A 22,973-nucleotide genomic window follows, 5' to 3' on the forward strand; every position below is an offset into this window, starting at 1 on the left:
ACCTCAAAACTCTGCAAACAAACAAATAAACAAAAAAGGAAGAAAGAGAAGAAAGAAGGACAAAAGAGAACTCTGGATAACACCAAGAATAAATTGAGAGGAAACAGGAAAGGTGAAGTGAAGTCAGAGAGGTGTGAGGAGTCAGAAAGAGAGATGGCACCGAAGCCAGAGTAGTGCCTAGTGCATTGTGGATGCAAAACAGATTCTTATTGAATGAATAAATGAACAGCATCTAGAGGGAGGAAGTGGTCAACATGCCACAGAGTGGTTGCTGAGGATGAGACCTCTAAAGAGGCCCCTGAGAGTTGAGCTAGAATCAGAGAGAGCAGCCTTAAGAGGAAAGGTAGCTTGGTTTTTTCCCCAGCATCACTGTTCTGAAAGGCTCCAGGGAGAGAGATGTAGGAGTATGGAATGCTATCAGCAGACCACTGGCTGTAGGTACAGTTCACAATCATAATACAGTTGCAAACAAAACTAATGGAATATTGGGCTCATTTGTGATTTTCCTCTTTATAAAATCCATCGTTTTAAATTTATTAAAAGTGCTTATCTTTAATTGGGTTCAATTATATGAAAACATTTTGCAGTGTTTTCAATGCTTCTTGGCCAATGGCTTGAAAAGGTAATTAATGATGATCTGTCCCATGTTCTGAACTTTGAACTTTTGAAAACAGGCTCTAGGCTTTAGAAGAGTGAGAATCGTAGGAGACAGGTCCCCTGCAGTGTGAATTTTCTGACAGTGGTTTGCACATGTATGATTAGCTGTGAGCTGTGGTATTTAGTGAGGCCAGCCCACAGCATAGGCTTTCCAAACCTCATGCTCTGACTTGCAGGACCCGAGTCACAGTAACTGATGGAAGAGGGTGTTGCCCGTTAAGTTAAAGGCTGGTGGGCTGATTAATGGCCTCAGCATGAAGCTTCGGGCCTCTAACCCTGACAGATCATTAGCTCCCAGAAAATGTCCAGCCTCTGGAGGTCACAGTTATTATTACAAACTAATAAATACATGAAAACATAAAACAGAGCAAATGGTCTTTTTATGTACTGGAGATATTTAAAAACCAAGCTGCATATTTCCATGAATATAGAGTCCTGTTTGTAACATAAATCCTCCCTTAGCTTTTAGAAAGCAGGAGCAGAGACCATTAGAAGAGCCATACTTCACGGTTAATGTTGCATTAAATTTTAACCACCGAAGTCATGGTTAAGGAGATATTTTCATTATACTCAGGACCTTGCAGCTTAACTTAGTTCAACATTCTCTTTTGGAAAATTGATTATATTCATATTGGCTTCTTACTCAAAGGATGTGAATATCTTAAGTTGGATAAAGCTTAATCAGTCCTTAAGGTAATTTAAAAGTTAGAGGAGATAAAATCCTCAGACACAGAGTAATACATATTATATAGGGAAAATATTAAGCCCCTCGAGGAAGAAACAGTTCAACCATTGTTTCTTTGTTATTAAGTACAATATGTTCCAGTGAAAAATACATACACTACCACTAGAAGGGGACAGTATGTAAAAAAAAAAGAAAGAAAGAAAGAAAGAAAAAAGGAAACCGGAAGTTCAAGACTGCTGGAATCATTGTCCGTTTCTTTAATTTCTACTTTATATCTTCCTGAGAAAAAAAAAATATGATTAGCTAACCAAAAGACAAATCCAGTAACGGGGAAATAATCACAGAAAAAAGTACAGACTACAACTATTCCAATAATGCCATTTCAGTCACTGGGATAAGGTTAGAGATCTGTCCTCCCTGGTACTGAGGCTCAAAGGGAAACTTGGTAACCTGACATGACTATCAAAAGAAAAGAGAAAGTAATGTGTGGGGTCCCCCAGGAAAACAAATCATTATATTTTAGAAACCTGTTAAACTTAAATCATGCCCCATTCTTTTTGACCGTTAGACCGTGGCTCTTTAGTGACATTTCACTATGAGCTGAATTGTGTTCCCTCCCCTCAAAAAATAATACTTTGAAGCCCTAACCCAATTATGACTGTATCTGGGTAGGGTCTTTAGGAATTATTTAAAGTGAAATAAGGTAATAAAGGTAGGGCTTAATTCCAGAGGACCATGGCCTTATAAGAGGAAGAGATATCTCTTTCTCTCTCTCTCTCTCTCTCTCTCCAATGTGAGGAGACAGCAAGAAGGCAAGCAAAGAAGAAAGCACTCACCAGCCCCTGACCATGCTGGTACCCTGATCTCAACCTTCCAGCCTCCAGAACAGTGAAAAAAAAAAAAAATTATATTATTTAAGCCACCCAGTCAATGGTATTTTGTTATGGCAGCCCATGCTGACTAATACACACTTTGACTAACAAATGCTGTCACCCATAAGTCATGAGAACACAGTATGCAAACTAGTGTCAGGAAAGCGGAGTCTGATCCTAGCTCTGTATCTCCTTTCATGACTTGTCAGTACAGAAGACAGTAAGTTCTAATTAGATATATTTACCTGCCCTATATACTGCAAATGGAGCTGGCTCAGATTCAGTGTCATGCACTAAAGTCATCTGTTTTCTTTAACAAACTATATGGTAAGCCTATTCATATCAATTTGTTTTTGACAAGTTAAAAAGGAAAAGCAAGTTGTCCACATAGATGTCCCAAAATATGAGACTGATTAATTAAATTATGATGCTTTGACTATATAACTGTGAAGTTTTACCTTAAGGAATCTTGAAAAAAATTCGATATAATATTAAGTAAAAAAAAATTTTTAAAGATATACTCTGATTACAATGACAGAAAAAGCTCTAAAGATAACATTAAAATGAAAGTAGCAGTAATAGGTGGTTGAAACATGAGTTTTGCCTACATTTTATCCTGTGAAATGTTGCTAGATATCCTTTTTTATTATTTACAGTTTTGAAAACAAATTCAAAACACCTATGGATAACTGTCTTTTATTACAAAATTGACTGTGCATTTTGTTGGTTATTGAAGTTTCCAATTGTGATTAAAGTTTCATTTGATTGATAGTGCTGTCATTTTAAATACACAGAGTCAAAAATGACTGAATTGAAACAACCAAATGTTTCCATTTTAATGAGATCTGAAAACTAATTTAGCTAAATACCTTCAAGAGACAAGGTCAGGTTGAATACTGGAGGGACTGGATATATTCATCTCACTATAAATATCAAGACTGTCTAGTGTGTCAAGATGAAATGACAAGGCATTCTTAGAAAAAGGAAAGCATTCAACCCCCACCAAAGCTAGATCCTGATCACCAAGCATGCATGAATAACAAAGACCTCTTACCATTTATTCATTCATTTACTTGTCATTTATTCAGTTGATATTTACTAATCAGAATGGGGTAGTGATTTGAGGCGTGGGCTTCAGAGTCAGACTGCCTGGATTTAAATCTCTGCTCTATCACTTACCAGAGTTCTGATCCCATGTATAAGTCAAGTTAAAGTTGGATTTGCTGTGGTGTCTCAGTCAGTTTAGACTGTTATAACAAAAATACTATAATCTGGGCAATATATAAATAACAAACATTTATCTCTCACGGTTCTGGAGGCTGGGAAGTCTGAGATCAAGCACCAACAGATACACTGTCTGGTGAGAGCTTGCTCCCTGGTTCATAGACAGCTACGAGGACAGCTTCTCGCTGTCCTTCATGGCAGAAGCATGGGGGAGCTTCCCAGGTCTCTTTTATAAGGGTGCCAATCCCATTCATGAGAGGGATCTGCCTTAATGATCTAATCACTGCCCAAAGTCCCTACCTCCAAATATCATCACACTGGGAATTAGGTTTCAACTAATTGAATTTAGAGGAGGAGCTATAAATTCCAGTCTGTGTATTAGATGACAACTGTGTATTAGATGTGTATTAGATGACAACCAAAATCTCAGTGACTTAAAACACCTTGATTTATTTCTCACTCAAGCTACATTTCCACTGTGGGAGAGAGAGCTGTGCTCCACGTAATCACTGAGCCATCCAGGGTGATGGAGACTCTCGCATCTTTTAGCTGTGTATGCATGTCCGCTATTTGAGCACTGGAGGGTCTCATACCAGCAATTAAATGCTTCAACAGAGAAGTGATCCACAACACAGAAGTGACACATACCAATTCTACCCATAGCTTATTGCCCCTTACTAGCCACAAGACAACCTAACTGCAAGAAGGTAAGAAAACTATCCTCCTACATCCTTAGATAGAGAGGAGACCCTGGAGGAGGGTGAGCACTAAAAGCTTCTATCACAACTTGGGCAAATTGCTTAACCTCTTTGTGGCTCTACTTCTATACCTGTAGAACAAAGAAAATAATAGCTTATAGTTTATAAGTTATTGCAAGGATTAAGTTAATATACATAAAGCACTTTGAACTGTGCTTAACACAGTTCAAAATGATGCAATTATTATTAGGTACCAGTCATTCTGTTAAGTAGTTGGGACAAATGATGAATTAGACAGCTCTCCCTACCCTAGGAATTCACACATTAGCAGAGAAGAGATACATATAAGTAATGATTCCACAGAAAATCTGGTTAATAGCACTTGGGAAAATTATCTTAGTTCTGATTACTCAGTAATACACAAAAACAGAGCAGCATGGAAAAGTGGAACACAGGCTATGAAGTCAGTCAGTTCTTGATTTGACCCTTGGCTTTTACTGACTGTGACTTAGACAAGTGACTTAACCTCTCTGAACCTCAGTATTCTTCTCTGTAAAACTGGAACTCAAAAACATTCACCCGAGGTTAGTTATGAGGATTAAATATGAAGCAGGTAGCATAATGTGCAACATGTAGTTCAATTAATAGGAGCTAGTGTTTTGAATATACACTTAAACATTCTAGACAGCAACTTTTTGTGATTGATTCATTCCAAGTCAGTAAACATATACAGAGCACTTGTGTGCTTACCCATACTCCTTGGGGAATGTAAGTTTATCTAGCTTGCCTTTTTCAGGTCACATCAATAAAGCAAAAAATGAAAAATAAAACAGAACAAAAACCTGCATAATCTAGAGCAACATATTCTTTGATCTAGCCCTTACCGTGCTCCCACCCCTACTCTCCAAAATTGAGCCCCCTTTAGATTCTTCCTAGTTATTTTGCAAGTTGCCAAACTTGTGGCTTCTCTGAGATCTGGTCTTCTTTCCTTCCTCTTTGTTCATCTTCCTTCACTGGACCTCTAGAGAGGGCTCTCTGGCTCCCACCAGCTCCACTGCACTCCACCCCACCCCTCACTGAAATGCATAAGGTAGTACATACAGCGGAGGATGGGATACTTTGTGGTAAATCAGCTGTTGTGGATATCTTTAATTAACTTTTAACTTATGAACAATGAACTCTCACATTCCTATGAATACCTACTTACTTGTCTTTGGTCAAGAATCTTTCCAATTTTTTATTTTGAGTAGTTGTGCAGATGTTAGCACAATCAGGATGAGTGTGCACTGTTAAAAAGTTGAGTTGCAAATCTACCCAACCAGATGACTCCTCTTCTATCCCAAGTTTTTTTTTTAAAAAATGACACCAAATACCATAGAAAAGATAGGCAGTTGGTATTTTTTGATGTGCTTTTCTAATAAATAATTACCAATATGCTTTTCTATTGTTTAAGTCCTAATATCCTATAGATAATCAGTATATAGTAATAGCTTATAACATAGCTATAAATTATTGAAATATCCTCAGTGGAATTAGATTAGGTCTTCTGGAGCCTCCAGCCTGAGCGTAATGGCTATAAGCACTAGAAAATCAAGAGCATCAGAGGAGCTTGGGGCTAAAGTTTCTACCTCACAAATCCATTGAGCTTCTTGATGAACTCCTAGGAGTTGAGGGAGGGGTGTTTCCTGTGCTCTGCCCTGGACACTGACAACCACCAAAGATACCACGTGTTGCATTTGCCTGAAATCCATGGTGACCTCCTCCACAGAACAGTGCTGTTCTGAAGCCAAATCCTGGGCCTCTGGTTCAGGTTCAGCTGCTGAAATCAGTCCTTCCTCACCCATGTACCTAATTTAGAAAGAATCTCGGGCTCCTGTCTACAGATCGTTAGCCCCTGCATCCCAGGACACTTTACCTGCCTCTTTGCCTCTCTGGCATCAGCCAAGTTCACTAGAAGCAGCATGAAAAGTCCTCCAGAGGAGGTGAGCCCCAGTGCGCCTGGCTAGGAGAAGCCTGTGACTCCCTTAGTCAGTGACTAACTAACTGAGGGCTTGGTCCTCAACAACCAGTCACCTGATCTGAGACCTCCTGCTTCCTTCCTGTTCTAGCAAGATTTCTCTCATTGAAGCTGCATATGTTTTCCTTTTGTCTTTTTTTTTTTTTTTTTTTTTTTTTTGAGAGATACTGAACAGGAGTGTGAGGATGTATGTCTGTATGGGGGTTTTCATTTAGGGTGGTGTCTCATACTGTATCTTAGTATATATTTACATTTACTTAAAAAATGTGAACTCCAGGGACGCCTGGGTGGCTCAGTTGGTTAAGCAGCTGCCTTCGGCTCAGGTCATGATCCCAGCGTCCTGGGATCGAGTCCCACATCGGGCTCCTTGCTCGGCAGGGAGCCTGCTTCTCCCTCTGCCTCTGCCTTCCACTCTGTCTGCCTGTGCTCGCTCTCGCTTGCTCTCTCTCTGACAAATAAATAAATAAAATCTTAAAAAAAAAAAATGTGAACTCCACTTTCATGATTGGCATTTCACTTTAGTAACAAACACCTTTGGTTTAAGAAATTATTCTTATTTTCTTTATTCTTTCAAGACCTATTTATTCCTGACAGTACTATGACAGTGACGAATAAGCCAGCTCTAATAGAACTTACATTCTGTTGGGCTAGAAAAACATTGAAGAAATAATACCATAATTCCTTAAATTACAATTATGGTAAGTGCTAAAAAGGAGGAAAATGAATTGCTAAGAGAGGATATGACAAGGCACCTGACTTATCCAAAGAGGGGTAAAGGCTTCCTAGAAGGGGTGCTGACCAAGCTGAACTCTCAGGGGTAGGTAAAAAATAACTGGGCAAAGGATGTGTGTGAGGTGTAGGAAAGCACCATACTAGAGAACATTGCAGGAAGTTTAAACAACAGGTGCAAAGGCCCTGGGGAAGGGAAACAATGATGACTCTCGGGAACTGAAAAATGTGACTGAAATGCAAACATTCAGGGGAAGCATGCCCAAGAGGAAGCTGGTGAACAGGCAGAAGCCAGATCCCGAAGGGCCTTGTTCACCACACCAAAGACTCTGGTCTTTATCTTAGGAGCTATGGAAAGAATTGGAAGACTGTAACTCTTTTTTAAAGAGTTAATTCTAATTGCTGTGTGGGAAAAGTATTGGAGGGAGGGAGGGAATAGAATTAAGAAGTTATTTCATTAGTCTTAACTGAGAGGTGATAATGGGTTGGACTAACTTGTGGCAGTAGAGATAGGGAAAATTGGGCAGCCCTGAGATATGTTTAGGAGGTAGACTTCACAAACAACTAAGGCCTGAAACTTCAAACTAGTAGACATGAATTTAAGTTTTAAAAGGCAAAAAATTTAGTAAGGTTGAGGAGTATCTCTGTTTAGAAAGGGTGGCAGTTTACTTTGAGATAATAACATTTATGCAAAGGCTAGGGGTGTTATGGCAAAGTCCGATTTTATGCCTAAAACCTAAAATTTAAGGTTGTTGGATCTATCTATCCTTTATGCCATATAAAACGCATTAATTTATATATTATACATTCCTTTCATAAATATTCATGTATTATATGAATACATATTCATATTATATTTATGAATATCTGTGTATTCAGAATGTGCCCTTAAGAACAATGAGGAACTCAGATGTTCAGGTCACATTTCTCTTGAACATTGGGCTACAGTGGGCTACTCAGCCTCGTTAGTGTGCTTGAGAAATAATGGAAATAGAAGATGTTTATATTACATATTTTAAATTGTATCTGCATTTTATTGCTATTTGTTTCTTCCTCATTCCTTAAAGAAGAAAGATCTCTAACAACTAAAGCTGTGGGTTCCCAGGGAAGCCAGACACAGATATAGTAGTTGGAGAGAAAGATCTCTAGCATTTCCATTTCCTTCACCCTTCTGGAATCAGATTCTTTCCTTGCACTTGAGAAGGTCTGATGAGTGAGAGGTGAGTTGTGGCCGTCTGATACTTCTGACAAGGTTCCACTAGGTGAATGAGGACTTAGGAAATAGGAGCTCTACGTCCCACACTTGACCTGACTTCCTGGATTGCCTTGAGTGGATTACTTGACTTTGAACTAGATTGCATATGGGATCCCCATAATATGTGTTCTATGATTCACACGGAGTCTACAAAGTCTCCTACCTCATAGTTCACAGACACGGTTTCTCTAATAATTTTTTAAATATTTTATTTATTTATTATTTGAGAAAGAGAGAGAGAGAGAACTCTAGAGAACACAAGCGTTGGAGAGGTAGAAACAGGGTCCCCGCTGAGCAGGAAGTCCAATGGGGGGCTCAGTTCCAGGACCCTGGAATCACGACCTGAGCTGAAGGCGGCCACTTAACCAAATGAGCCATCTAGGCACTCGTGGTTTCTCTATTCATTAATTCATTTGACAAATCAGAAGCACTTTGTGCCAAGTATTACTGTAGGCATCAGGCAAAGGGCAATGAACATAAGCAGACAAACATCCTCATGGAATTTACATTCTAGTGTTGGCAGTCGCTCCATTCAAACTCTGGTATCCTTAATAAGCAGTTAAAAGAAGTGTTTTTTTGTTTCTTTTTTTTTTTTCTAACACTAGTCAGAGAAAGTTTGTTCTTCAGTATTTACCATACCAGGCAGCATCTCCTTCCTTCAGGAGCCCATTCCTCTGAAGACTCAAGTAGGGTGAAGTAGTTCCTTCTTCTTACTTTTTATATGTGACTTGCTTCAGCACCCACACCAGGCATGCATGTCTGATGACCCCTCAGCTTACTGTACCCAGACCACTTTAAGGGAAAGAGGTCAGGGGAGTTTCCACAGTAAAGACAGGGTCACTGAAGGTTTGGTGAAGTAGATTTACAGAGTCCAAGTTATCTGGTTTTAACTAACCTGCCATCGCAAAACGGAAAGGTGGCTCTAAAAGATTCTTACCCAAAAAAATGACAGTTAGAACTTAACGCCAATGATATATGGAATACTTACATGCCATTTACCGTACACCAGCCACTGTCTTAAGTGCTTTGTCTCTATTAATTCATTTAACCTTCACAAAAACCCAGTGAGAAAGGGATTATTTTTTACCCCCCACCTTTTTTTTTTAAGATTTTTATCTATTTATTTGATAGAGAGAGATCACAAGTAGGCAGAAGGCAGGCAGAGAGAGAGAGGAGGAAGCAGGCTCCCCGCTGAGCAGAGAGCCCGATGTGGGGCTCGATCCCAGGACCCTGAGATCATGACCTGAGCTGAAGGCAGAGGCTTAAACCACTGAGCCACCCAGGCGCCCCACCCCCACCTTTTTTTTTAAGTAGGCTCCAAGCCCAGTGTAGAACCCAGGGCAGAGCTTGAACTCACAACCCTGGGATCAAGATCCAAATTGAGATCAAGAGTTCAGCACTTAACAGACAGAGCCACCCAGGTGCCCTCTTCTAGTCCCATTTTAGACATGAGGAAACTGGGCCATGGAGAGTTTGTTTCTAGTTCTTAATCCAGCTCAGGCAGCCTGTCTCTGCTCAGTGCTTTTAAGTACAAATGACACTCCTTATAAGTACAAGGAAACAAGAAAATGGCAGAGAGAACATTTCTCCTCCTCTTGGTACAACACCTCAGTCATACATCTCAGGAAGTTAAAGTTTCGACCAGTGTGACAGTCAAACAAATTTTCATGAAACCATCAAGAAGGTTATTTGTAATATGGATTTGCATTCATTATCCTTAATGATGAACTTTTCCTTGTTTATTATATTTTGGGATATCAGGCCAATAATAGTAGGGCATGTGTTGAATGAATAAATGAATTAATTGATATGTGTTAGTGTTTTCTTGAATAAGCACCAGGTCAGAACAATTTGGAGACCACTCCCCCAGAGATTAACAGATAGCTAAACAACTTTCTTTGAGGATTCAGAAGCTTGCACTCCAAATTGCTTGTTGTGGTTACTTTTGGGAACTGAGATTATATGCAAGAAATAGTGTTAAGATAAAATTTCCACTTAAAATCTTTAGATTTAAATAGTGTTGGAATTTTCCAAACTACCATGAAACATTTCACAAGAGCCACCCAGATGCCCTGAAGTTTAGCCCACACTGTTCACCAGGCTGTGAGCCTAGAGGCACCTTCTTCTAATTCACACATTGGATAATGCTGTTTTAACTAGATTGTTAACTCCCAAGAGTAGAGAGCATTCTTGTTCATCTGGCACAGTTCCTGGCAACACGCCTTGTCGAAAGACTCTTAGTAAATACCTGTTGAATTGAATTTCAGAGTACATTTTCAGACATAAAGTTCTGACATGCTCCATCATTTTTAATCTCCTTTATTCAGTTATGCAGGAAATCAGCAACCACACTGACTTTATGCTCTTTTAAGCCTCTCTTACAGTGTCAAATACCTTAGGGATATTTAGTGGCGATTAATTTATTATGATAAATGACCCTAATTCATTTCTGCTCTTTTCATCACATTTTCTTATCTATTTTATGATCTACTTTCTAAGCTTTATTTATTATGTTTTATCTTCCAAAGAGCCTTACATGATTATAGTGCTCACACACATAATAAATTCTGAAGTTTTTGTAGTTAAATCAAATGAGACATTGAATCCACCTAAGAATTTATGATTCCTTATAAACTACAGTGCCATAATACACAGCAGGAATCCAATAGATTTGATTGTTGACAAAATGAGATCACAGTTAAAGATCCTGAAAAAATTTTAAATTAAAAAAAGGCCAGGGTGCCTGGGTGGCTCAGTGGGTTAAAGCCTCTGCCTTCCCAGGTTCACTGGGCTCTCTACTCAGCAGGGAGCCTGCTTCCTCCTCTCTCTCTCTGCCTGCCTCCTGCCTACTTGTGGTCTCTGTCTGTCAAATAAATAAATAAAATCTTTAAAAAAAAAAAAGGCCTAATTACCTATGAATGTAAAAATTCTATCAACAAGTATCCAGTGTTAATTGCATTGGCTTTTCTACTAGAGGTCTCATGTAAACCAATGAGAAAATATTCCTTTACACACATGTATTGGTCTTTTGAAAGGTCTTGATAGACAAATTTAGATGCTGTTATGCAAAACAAAAAAACAAACAAACAAACAACAACATCAACACCAACAAAAAACCCTTACCTACTCTATACAAAGAGGGAAGAAGAGGAAGAAGAGAAAAGGAGTAACAACTGCTATTTATCTTTTTAAAGAAAAAGTTGGGGCGCATGGGTGGCTCAGTTGGTAAAGCACCCAACTCTTCATTTTGGCTCAGGTCATGATCTCAGGGTCAAGCCCCAAGTCTGGCTCAGCATGGAGTCTGCTTGAGATTTTCTCCTTCTCCCTCTGCACTAGCCACCTACCCACCCACTTCATACGTGAGCTCAGTCTCTAAAATAAATAAATAAATAAATAAAACACACTCCCTGTGTGTAAATAAATAAATAAATAAATAAAAGACGCTCTCTGTGTAAATCTGGGACGCCTGGGTGGCTCAGTGGGTTAAAGCCTCTGCCTTCAGCTCAGGTCATGATCCCAGAGTCCTGGGATCAAACCCCGCATCGGGCTCTCTGCTCAGCAGGGAGCCTGCTTTCTCCTCTCTCTCTGCCTGCCTCTCTGCCTACTTGTGATCTCTGTCAGATAAATAAAAAAAAAAAAAATCTTTTAAAAAAAAAAAGATCAAACCTCAAAGCTCATGTGCTGAAGTTTAAAAGAAAGGTCCAGAGACTTTGAATCACCCAACTCAGTTTAAAGTTAAAAGTTATTAATCACTGCTTTCCTCCACTGAAACTGAATTATACTCATCACTTGATCATTAAGGAAGTTAAAATATAACTTATGAAAGTAAGATGTGGGACGCCTGGGTGGCTCAGTTGGTTAAGCAGCTGCCTTCGGCTCAGGTCATGATCCCAGCGTCCTGGGATCGAGTCCCACATCGGGCTCCTTGCTCCGCAGGGAGCCTGCTTCTCCCTCTGACTCTGCCTGCCACTCTGTCTGCCTGTGCTTGCTCTCGCTCGCTCTCTCTCTGACAAATAAATAAATAAAATCTTTAAAAAAAAAAAAAAAAAAAAAAAAAAGAAAGTAAGATGTATTTTGTATGAAATATGTTATGTATGTTAAAATATTTTCTATAGTATCTATAGAAGCAAACAAGGCTTTCCGTATGATCAAAGACTATGGAATCAGACTGCTTGGGCTCCAGTCCTGGCTACACCATTTATTAGCCTCATGACCTTGGCAAGTTACTTGATGTCTCCATTCTATAAAAAGGGGATAATAAATGTACCCAACTCAGAATGCTTTGGTGGGGGGAGCAATGAAATTTTATGTGTAAAATATTTAACACAGGGCCTGGACCATAGGAAATATCCAATAAAATTTTATGATTGTTATTAGAGATATGATAAAGAACTTATGAACCAAGCTGATAATAAAAAAACAAAAGGTTTCAAATACTGAACATCCACAATTTATCAGTGACCACGTTAGTCATTTTCTGTACCTTATTTTTTTTAATTGGTTGTTTTTAAATTATAGAAGACACACATGCCCCGTGGCAAAAGAATGAAAAGAACACAACATGATTTAATGTGAAAGTGAAAATGAAAACATCCCAGCCTACACCGATATTGAAGTTGACAATTTCTGTTCCAAGGACTCAGAGCTAACTGCTGTAAACTTTCTTTTTGGTAGAATAAGGTCATGTGCTCCTAGAGATTTCTATGCCTATAATAGCTTATACATATATAACCCTCATCTTTTAGTACACAAACTGCTATCCATACTATCCTGCAACTTGCTTTTTCTATTTATTATATATTGATTTTCTTCCTATATCATTTTTTTAAAAAAATAAACTTTTCGGGGCGCCTGGGTGGCTCAGTGGGTTAAAGCCTCTGCCTTCGGCTCAGGTCATGATCTCAGGGTCCTGGGATCGAGCCCTGCATCGGGCTCTCTGCTCAGCGGGGAGCCTGCTTCCTTCTCTCTCTCTGCCTGCCTCTCTGCCTGCTTGTGATCTCTCTCTGTCAAATAAATAAATAAAATTTTTAAAAAATAAAAAATAAAAAAAATAAACTTTTCATGCTGGGATAATTTTGGACTTAGATCAAATTGTAATATGAACTTACAAGTAATATGAGACATGAAATATGAATACATGACATGACAAAGGTACATGTGTCATCCATAAGAATTAATACTGGTACATTAGTATTCACTAAACTCTGCACTTTGTTCAGATTTCAATAGCTTCTCTGCTAGTGTCTCTGCATAGTGTTATATGGCCTAAGTGTACCATAATATACATAATCCTGTTGACAAATTTTCATATTGTTTCTAGTTTTTGTTATTGTTTGCAATAACTGTAATAAACACGAATTTGTGTACAGGCACGCCTCTTTTTATTGCCCTTTGCTCTATCACACTTCACAGATCTGAAGTTCTTACCAGCTGAAGGGCTATGACAGCCCTATATCTAGGAAATCTATTGGCGCGATTTTTTTCAGCAGCGTTTTCTCACTTCATGTTTTTGCATCAGATCTTGGCAATTCTTGAAATATTTCAAACTCTTTCATTATTTTATTAATTTTGACCATGTGTGATCAGTGATCTTTGATGTTGCTACTGTAATTGGAGGTGGGGGCACGATGAACCATGCCCATATAAGATAATGAATTTAATTGATAAATGTTGTGTATCCTTTTCTTTTTTTTTTTTAAGATTTTATTTATTTATTTGACAGGCAGAGATCACAAGTAGGCAGAGAGGCAGGCAGAGAGAGAGAAGGAAGCAGGCTCCCCGCTGAGCAGAGAGCCAGGGACTCTGAGATCATGACCCGACCTGAAGGCAGAGGCTTTAACCCACTGAGCCACCCAGGCGCCCCAATGTTGTGTATTCTGATGGCTCCACCAACTAGCTATTCCCTTGGCCTCTCTATTCCCTGAGACACAACAATATTGATATTAGGTCAATTAATAACTATGCAATGGATTCTATGCAAAGTGTTCAAGTGAAAGGAAGTGTCACATGCCTCTCACTTTAAATCAAAAGCCAGAAATAATTAAGCTTAGTGAGGAAGGCATGTTGAAAGTTCAAGATAAGCCAAAAATTAGGCCTCTTGCAACAGTTGCTCAAGTTGTGAATACAAAGGAAACGTCCTTGAAGGAAATTCAAAGTGCTACTCCAGTGTACACATGAATGATAAGAAAGCGAAAGAGCCTTATTGCTGATATGGAGAAGGTTTTCGAGGTCTGGGTAGAAGATCAAACCAACCACACCATTCCTGTAAGCCAAAGCCTAATCCAGAGCAAAGCCTGAGCTCTCTTTAATTCTATGAAGGCTGAGAGAGGTGAGGAAGCTGCAGAAGATAAGTTTGAAGGTAGCAGAGGTTGGTTCATGAGGTTTAAGGAAAGAGGCTCTCTCTGTCATATTAACGTGCAAGGTGAAGCAGCAAGTGCTGATACAGAAGCTGCATCAAGTTATCCGGAAGATCTAGCTTGGATTAGTCATGAACGTGGCTACACTATATATCAGTGCAGATGAAACTGCCTTCGGTTGGAAGAAGATGTCCTCGAGGAGAGGATAGCTAAGAGAAGTCAATGCCTGGCCTCAGAGCTTCAAAGGGCAGACTAACTCTCTTGTTAGGGGCTAGGCAGCTGATGGCTTTGAATTGAAGTCAATGCTCACTGACCATTCAGAAAATCCTGGGGCCCTCAGGAATTGTGCTCAATCTACTCTGCTTGTGATCGGCAAATGGAACAACGAAGCCTGGGTGACAGCGCATCTGTATACCACATGATCTACTGAATATTTTAAGCCCACTCTTGAGAGCTACTGTTCAGAGAAAAAGATTACTTTCAAATCATTACTGTTCATTGACAATGGGCCTGGTCACCCAAGAGCTCTGATGGAGATGTACAGTGAGATTAATATTGTTTTCACACCTTCTAACACAACATCCATTCTTGCAGCCCTTGGATCAAGGAGTAATTTCATCTTTCAAGCCCTGTTGTTTAATAAATACATTTCATAAGGCTATACAGTGATTCCTCTACTGGATCTGGGCAAAGAACTGAAACCTTTTGGAAAAAGTTCACCATTCTAGATGCCATTAAACATTTGTGTTTCATGGGAAGAAGTCAAATATCAATATTAACAGGAGTTTGGGAGAACCTGATTCTGCCATCCTGGATGACTTTGAGGGGTTCAGGACTTCAGTGGAGGAGATAACTGCAGATTGGTGGAAAAGGAAGAGAAGAAGAATTAGAAGTGGAGCCTTGACTGAATTGCTACAATCTCATGATAAAACGGTAATGGATAAGAAGTTGCTTCCATAGAAGGGAAAAAAAGGGGGGTTTTCTTGAGGTGGAATCTATTCCTGGCACAGAGGCTGTGAAAATTGTTGAAATGGCAACAGAGGATCTAGAATGTTACATAAACTTAGTTGATAAAGCAGAGGCAGGTCTTGAAAGGATTAACCCCAATTTTGAAAACTTCACTGTGGGTAAAATGGTATCAAACAACATCACATGCTACGGAGAAATCAGTCATGAAAGGAAGAGTCAATCAGTGTGGAAAACATCACTGTTAACCTTATTTGCCGCAACCATCCCAACCTTCCGTAACCACCATGCTGATCGGCCATCCACATTGAGGCAAGACCCTCCAGCAGCAAAAAGATTATGCCTCACTGAAAGCTCAGATGATGGTTAGCATTTTTTAGCAATGAAGTATTTTTTAATTAAGGCATGGACATCAGTTTTTTTGACATAATGCTATTGTACACTTAATAGACTTCAGTATAGTATAAACAAAACTTTTAAATGCACTAGGAAACCAAAAAATTCATTTTACTTACTTTATTGAGATGTTCATTTTATTGTGGTGGTGTGAGGTCTGCAGTATCTTTGTTCATTTGTACGATAGGATAATCTTAGAAATAGAACTGCTAGGTTGAAAGATGTGTACATTTTGTGTATAATTTTGATGTGCATATTACCATATTGCCTTCAGAGAAGTTTACACTAATTCATATTCTACAACATTTAAATGAGTTCTTATTTCCCCATGAATCTTGTTGATATGAGAGTGAAAATGACATTTTGGGTTTGTTTTTTTTTTTCATTTGCAGTTCTTTAATAATGAGTAAAGTAGAGGATCTTTTTAAATGTTTATTGGCAATTTGTATTTCATTTTTGTATGAGGTACCAATTTTTCTCCTTTATGCAGAAGTTGTTCATTTTTTCCTTATTGATTTATGAGAGCTCTTTTATACTAAGGAAATTAGCCATTTGTTATATTTGTTGCAAATATTCTTCTAGCTGATATTTTGTCTTTTGACTTTATTTATGTCAATATTTAGCTAAACACAAAATGAAAAAATTTAATTACCATATTTCCTTTTACACTCTGGGTTTTATTTTTGTTCCATGACAATATTATTGTAATATATTCACCTCTGTATATATTTTTTCTAATCATAATTTTGTAAAGTAATTGTTACAAGAACAATTGATATTCTCAAGGAATATTGAGATGTCTTCAGACACAACTTTATAAGTACTACTCTATTACAAAGATCTTATGAAATCATTTCAAAAGATTAACACCATGACTCTGACTTTGTTTTATTGGATTTCTCCTTATTTTGGACCTTGATATTGAAGGGTTTGCAGAAACCCAGAGAAAGCTAGGATGATTCATGGTCAGTTTGTCTTTGTTTGCGTTAAACTCTGGTATTTGTGTGTCTTCCTTTGATATATTTGCAAGCCAGTTTTTTTTTGGTGTAAGCTTCTTTTTTTGCTGTTGAACATACTGACCCATAAACCCTTTATTTCATGAACTTCTTCAGCTCAGAAAGAGGTGAAACGCACTTCCATGGCAATGATTTGTTTTATTTATTTATTTATTTATTTATTTATTTATTTTTAGTTTATGTCAATACAAAATGCTATGTCAGGTCCTTGAACCAATCTTTCTTTGAGGCCAAAGTGGGTTGAGAGCTCCACTAACGTCCTCTTTAAATGCTTCATGGAAATACATGTATATGTTCCTAGGTTTCTTCTAGGTTACATTTTCTTGAGCGTGGTGCTTCCTATTCTTATCTTTACATCAAGAGTTAGTCATCTTTTTAGTGTTTACTAGGTTTTCTACTTAGCTGATGCCAATTTTTATTTTATCCCAGTGGTGTAAGCACTCACTGAATATAGTTTCCCAAATTGTTTTTGTCTTGCTTCTTTGTTGATGAGGTCATTTCCATCACAAATATAAGCCTTTGACTAATTTACATTCCACTCTCTGACTCAATCAAATGGACTATCTCATGGCAAAGATCCATCACGTTCTTCATTTCTTCAATCTCATTGCTAATAGTTAAATTTTGTTTCAGAGTCCTTTAAAAAAAAAAAGAACATTTTTGACATTTTCATGGAAGTAAGTGGAGAAGAGTAGGCAATAAAGAAACTATGCCAAAGTACAGTTGCTGGGCGATTAACAAGATTTATCCTGTAGCTAAATGGTTTATTTATTCATTAATTCCACAAATATTTAAAAGCACCTACTATATGCCAGGCATTGTCATGATCCCTCATGGAGCTAAGTCAAGTGCTGGGATAATGATAGGCAGTATATATTGATTATTCTGATAATGATAGACAGTGTGCTGCGTGCTTCAATAGCTCTATATCAAGTTCTTCACCTGTAAAGTGGGGATAATAGTCATACATAAAAAGTTGAAAGAATTGAATGAAATAGTATGTGTAAAGCTAGAACAAGGCTGAATATATACATATATATATAAACATACCTTAGTTGTTGTAGTTTTATGATTATCGTTATTTTCTTTGCTATTTAAAATACCTCACAAAGCTGGGCTATTGTTATCCTCAATTTACAGATAAGAAAATTGAAGCTTAGGGCGCCTGGGTGGCTCAGTGGGTTAAGCCTCTGCCTTCGGCTCAGGTCATGATCTCAGGGTCCTGGGATCGAGTCCCGCATCGGGCTCTCTGCTCAGCAGGGGGCCTGCTTCCCTTCCTCTCTCTCTGCCTGCCTCTCTGCCTACTTGTGATCTCTCTCTGTCAAATAAATAAATGAAATCTTAAAAAAAAAAGAAAGAAAAAAAAAAAGAAAGTTGAAGCTTAGTGATTTTAAGAAAGCTATTCAAGGAAGACCACACAGTTAATAATAACAGAAGTAGGATTCAATATCAGGTAAACAATTCTCAGCTTATTCTTTCAACCACTCAGCTTTCTAGTTTCCTATACTCTGGATAATGTGTAAAATTTAAACTTCCTCTCTAGTACAATTATGAATGGTTGTACATATCATGGACTTTTCTGGTCAAAACTGCAAATATTAAGTTGGTAAATGCTAAAGGTCCACTTTATTGCCCCCATTTTCTAGTTGAGAAAAAGAGATTTAGAGAGGTCTTATACAGAAAAAGTGTCTGAGCTTAGATCTTAAAACAGGGGTCCAAGTCCATATCACACTGACTAAAGATCTTTTTAACCCTATTAAAACACAGTCATGGTAAAAATATCTATTCACATTTATGGAATACATTTAACAGTATTACTGATAGTTACAGTTATAGTGGTGAACATCATCACTAGCTCTTAAATTATACAATATGACTTTGACTATATGGCTTTAAAAAATAGTCTAAAATATAGAAATGTTTGTGAATGTAATTTTTTTGAAATGTAAAAAAAGAAAGAAAGAAAGAAATGTCTTAAGATTTCGAAAGACATTTCTAAAATTTTTATTTATTTATTTATTTGAGCAAGAGAAAAAGCATGAGAGAAACAGGGGGATGAAGAGAGACAAGCAAACTCTGCACTGAGCATGGAGCCTGATGTGGGGCTCAGTCTCAGGACCCTGAGATCATGACCTGAGCTGAAATCAAGAGTAGGATGTTCAATTGATTGAGCCATCCAGGCACTCCTTGGACATTTTGAAATACACTTTTTATTTTGGAGAAATTTTAGATTTGCAGAAAAGTTGCTAAAAAATCCCTGAGAGTCTACATGCACCCCTCCCTGTTTCCCCATTACACTGCCAGTGTACATTATCATCGCACATTTATCAAAACTGAGAAACTGACATTGGAACATTATTGGTAACCAAACGACTGACTTTACTGGATTTTCCCAAACATTTTCATTAGTGTTTTCTTTCTGTTCCAGAATCCAATCCCGGGTACAACACTGCATTTAGTTGTCATGTCTCCCCTGTCTCCTCTGGTCTGTAACAGTTTCTCAATCCTTCCTTGTTCTTCTTGAGCTTATGTTGAAAAATACCAGCCAGGTATCCTGTAGAATGTCCCCCCCGCCTGAGTTTTCCTGATGTTTGTTTCATGTTTTGACTAGGGTTATATTATGAATATTTTAAAGTGGAGGGATTAAAAAAATAATCCAAAAAAAATGTATAAGGAAAAGCAACAAGCTTCTGACCTACACCAGTCTGGGCAATTTTTTAAAATGTGATTCTCACCTAAAAAAGGTTACTAATTCAACAAAAATTTCTTAAGCACCTACTATGTACTAGACACTATTCCAGGCACAGAGGGTATATTAAGGACAACCAGCCTAGACTGAATGGTTGTGAAAGGCCTCTTGGAGGAGGAAACATTTGAAAGGCCCAAATGACAAGATAGAACTAGATAAGAGCAGAGATTTGGGAGAAGAACATTTAGGCAAAGGGTAACTAGTGCAAAGGCTTTGTAGCACAGAATAAACAATGTATTTGAAAAGCTTCAATAAGGGCAGAGTGACTAGGTCATTGGTATCAAAGGAAGAGGGGTAGATGAGATGAGCAAAGTGGCCAGGGGGTAGCTTGCACTGGACTTTGTAGGCCATGGCAAGGAATATGGATGTTATGCTGAGTAGGACAGAAAATCTTTGCAAGGTTTTAAGTAAGATAAGATTTTAACTAAGAACTATATATAATCTTATATACTTTAAAAGGCTCACTCTGGATGCTTTGCAGAGTATGAAATTTGGGAGGGTAAGAGTAGTAGCTAGGAGCCCTGTTAGGAGACAATAGCAGTAGTCTGGGCAAGAAAAGATGATGATTGAGGTAGGAATGGAAAGTAGTAGATATAAAGAGAACTGGTTGGATTGGGATATGTTTCAGAAGATAAAGGGACAGCACTTAGTAATGAATTGAATGTGAGGTAAAGATTCTCAAGTTTTGGGCACCTGGGTGGCTCAGTTGGTTAAATGACTGCCTTTGGCTCAGGTCATGATCCTGGGGTCCTGGGATCAAGCCCCACATCGGGCTCCCCCTGCTCTGTAGGGAGCCTTATTCTCCCTCTCCTTCTGCCTGCTACTCCCCATCTTGTGCTCTCTCTGTGTATCAAATAAATAAATAAAATCTTAAAAAAGAAGATTCTCAAGTTTTCAGCTGGATAAACTGAATTGATGATGGTGCAATTTATTGAGAGGGAGAGAACTGGCAGAGTATATGTTGCGGAAGGAAGATGGGGAGGCTTGGAAATAAAAAATGATCTGTTTGGATCAAATTAAGTTTGAAATGTTTCAAGTCATCACAAAGGTAGATATAAGTTTGGCACCCACAGGAGAAGTTAGGGCTGAAGACATAAAATCCATATACAAAATAAATGCATATGCATGTAATATTAGTAACTTAATTTACTAGGAAGAGTGGCCTTATATCAATATTTGCTCATTTATTTATTAATCAATTCATTGATTCATATACTTATTACACAAATATTTATTGCAGAGCAAACCTATGAGGCTTTGGTACAGCCATGCCAATGGCTTCCAAAGAATACAATCAGAGAAGGTGGAATATGGGAAAAAAATATTGGAACCTTAAAAAAATATTTATTTTTATCTAAAAATAGAAAAAAAACAAGTCTTGCCAATATTTAACGTACAGATTGACAATGGGATCTCACTATTCATGAGTGAAAAGTGTGAGTTATGCAATGTGGGGAATAATTCAGGGATTTCTTCATTTTCTTTCCCTTTACTATATTGTGATTTATTCCAGTTTATGTGTGCTGGGTTAAGTAGATTTACCAGTTACATTATTATTTCATTAAATGGACCCCTTACTAAAATGAAAATAGCTAAAAGATTTCTGGAAAGAAAACATGAGTTGGAGATAATAATGCAAACAAGCGAAGAGGTGATAAGAGATGATAGTCTACTTTCTGCATGAGCTATACAGGAACCATCTTATTAAGTACTGGGGATAAAACTTTGAAATCAGAGATTTGGAAATATTTCTATTATGGGATTTCGATGCAAAAATGATGTTTGTGTGCTACCTAAGGCTGAGACAATGGTAAGGTAAGTGAGGCATTAACCTTGGGTGCTAAATTTAAGGGGGCAGCCAAACTCAGTAATCAAGATAAAGAATATCTTAATACCATATTTTAAAGATTCAAAATTAATTCAAAAATCTATGAACAAAATTTTAAATAAAGACAAGATCAGTGCCCTGAAAAAAAAAAGCTTACACATGTGCAATAAAATTTGAAGGCAGAATTTTCCCAAGTTATTGAAAACTCCTCCAAGCAACGCATTCCAAAGAGTTCTGAACCCATTTGTTAAAAATATAAAAATGCAACATTTTCTGGCTGACATCAGGGCAGATAGAAAGTTAGTAGTTGAATTTCAATAAAAACCTTTCATGGTTGGTGGATGGAAGAGATAAAAATGGATTCTTGCATTAGTAAGAGCAGCCAAAGATGTACTTCTTCCATTAGGATCTACATATCTTTGTAAATTATCTTTTTCAGCTTATGACAGCTATTAAAATGAGGTACAAAAATAACCTGAACGTTGAATCAGACAATTTAGTAACTGCTTTGCAAAGTTTTAAAGATTTTAAAAACTATTGAAACCTAGTCAATCATATTTCTTTCACTAAATATTTTTAGTGAGAGTAACAATTCTTTATACCATTAATATAAAAAAAAACTCTTACAGTTACTTTAAAATGTTTATTTTTTTATCTTATCCTTTTTATATTTTAAAAAAATGTTTTCCGTCACAAGTAGCAAGACGCCTATACAACTTACATAAGTATATAGACTTACAGAGTTGTGTTTTCCTTTTGTTTTTCTTTTGGTACTAGGGGCGTGCAATCAGAAAAAGTCTGGAGAGCACAAGGACAGGTAGGTGATACTGTGGGTGTTAGGAATATGGAAAGATTATTTTATCTCAGCATGATGTGAAATCACTGTACCCATGGAAGTCTTCAGGAAGGACACCCCACCGAGTCTTCATAAGGGAGGGTTTAATGAGTGAGATTTGGAAAAATAACTATTGCGTTATTTGTTTCGTATAAAACAGCACAATGCTTACAGTCAGAGATGTAAGTACTCTGAAACATTCTTAAGGAGTTTGGTAGAGTTCAAACTGCAGCCCTACTCTCAGAAGCGATCTCAGTCCCAGGCTGGAACCTGATGGAGGAGGAAGTTCCCATAAAGGGGACAAGAGAGTGCCGCTCTAATGGGGGCGGGGGGAGAGTGTGTGTGTGTGTTTTGGGGTTGGCGGGGGAAAGAAATGACACCGTTTCTCCGAAGCGAGGGCTGCCGCCTCCCCTCGCAGGAGATGGCTTTGAGGTGCCTGGAGCCGGGCCGTCAGGAGTGCAGGCAGAGGGGGTGAAAAGAAAACGCAGTTCCCTCTGGCTGGGGCCGCGTCCGAGCCCGGAGGCCGGGAGACCGCCCGTGACGCTTTCTCTCCCAGGAGAGGCGAGGGCTTTGCGAAGAGGAGATGGAGTTAAGACGCTCTTCTAACGGGAAGGGAGGGCAGTGCTGGTTGGCGGTAAGGTCAGAGAAGGAGCTTTCGGCTCCAGTCTTTCCCTGGTGGGGAGAGTCCGA

The 22,973-nt window shown here is 38.2% G+C and overlaps 1 pseudogene; it reads left to right on the forward strand.

Moving 5' to 3' along the window:
• Nucleotides 1-6,097: 6,097 nt before the first annotated feature.
• LOC116599840 lies at nucleotides 6,098-22,889 on the forward strand (annotated as a pseudogene).
• Nucleotides 22,890-22,973: the final 84 nt, after the last annotated feature.

The sequence above is a fragment of the Mustela erminea genome, chromosome 9 (assembly GCF_009829155.1).
Source record: "Mustela erminea isolate mMusErm1 chromosome 9, mMusErm1.Pri, whole genome shotgun sequence".
NCBI lineage: Eukaryota > Metazoa > Chordata > Mammalia > Carnivora > Mustelidae > Mustela > Mustela erminea.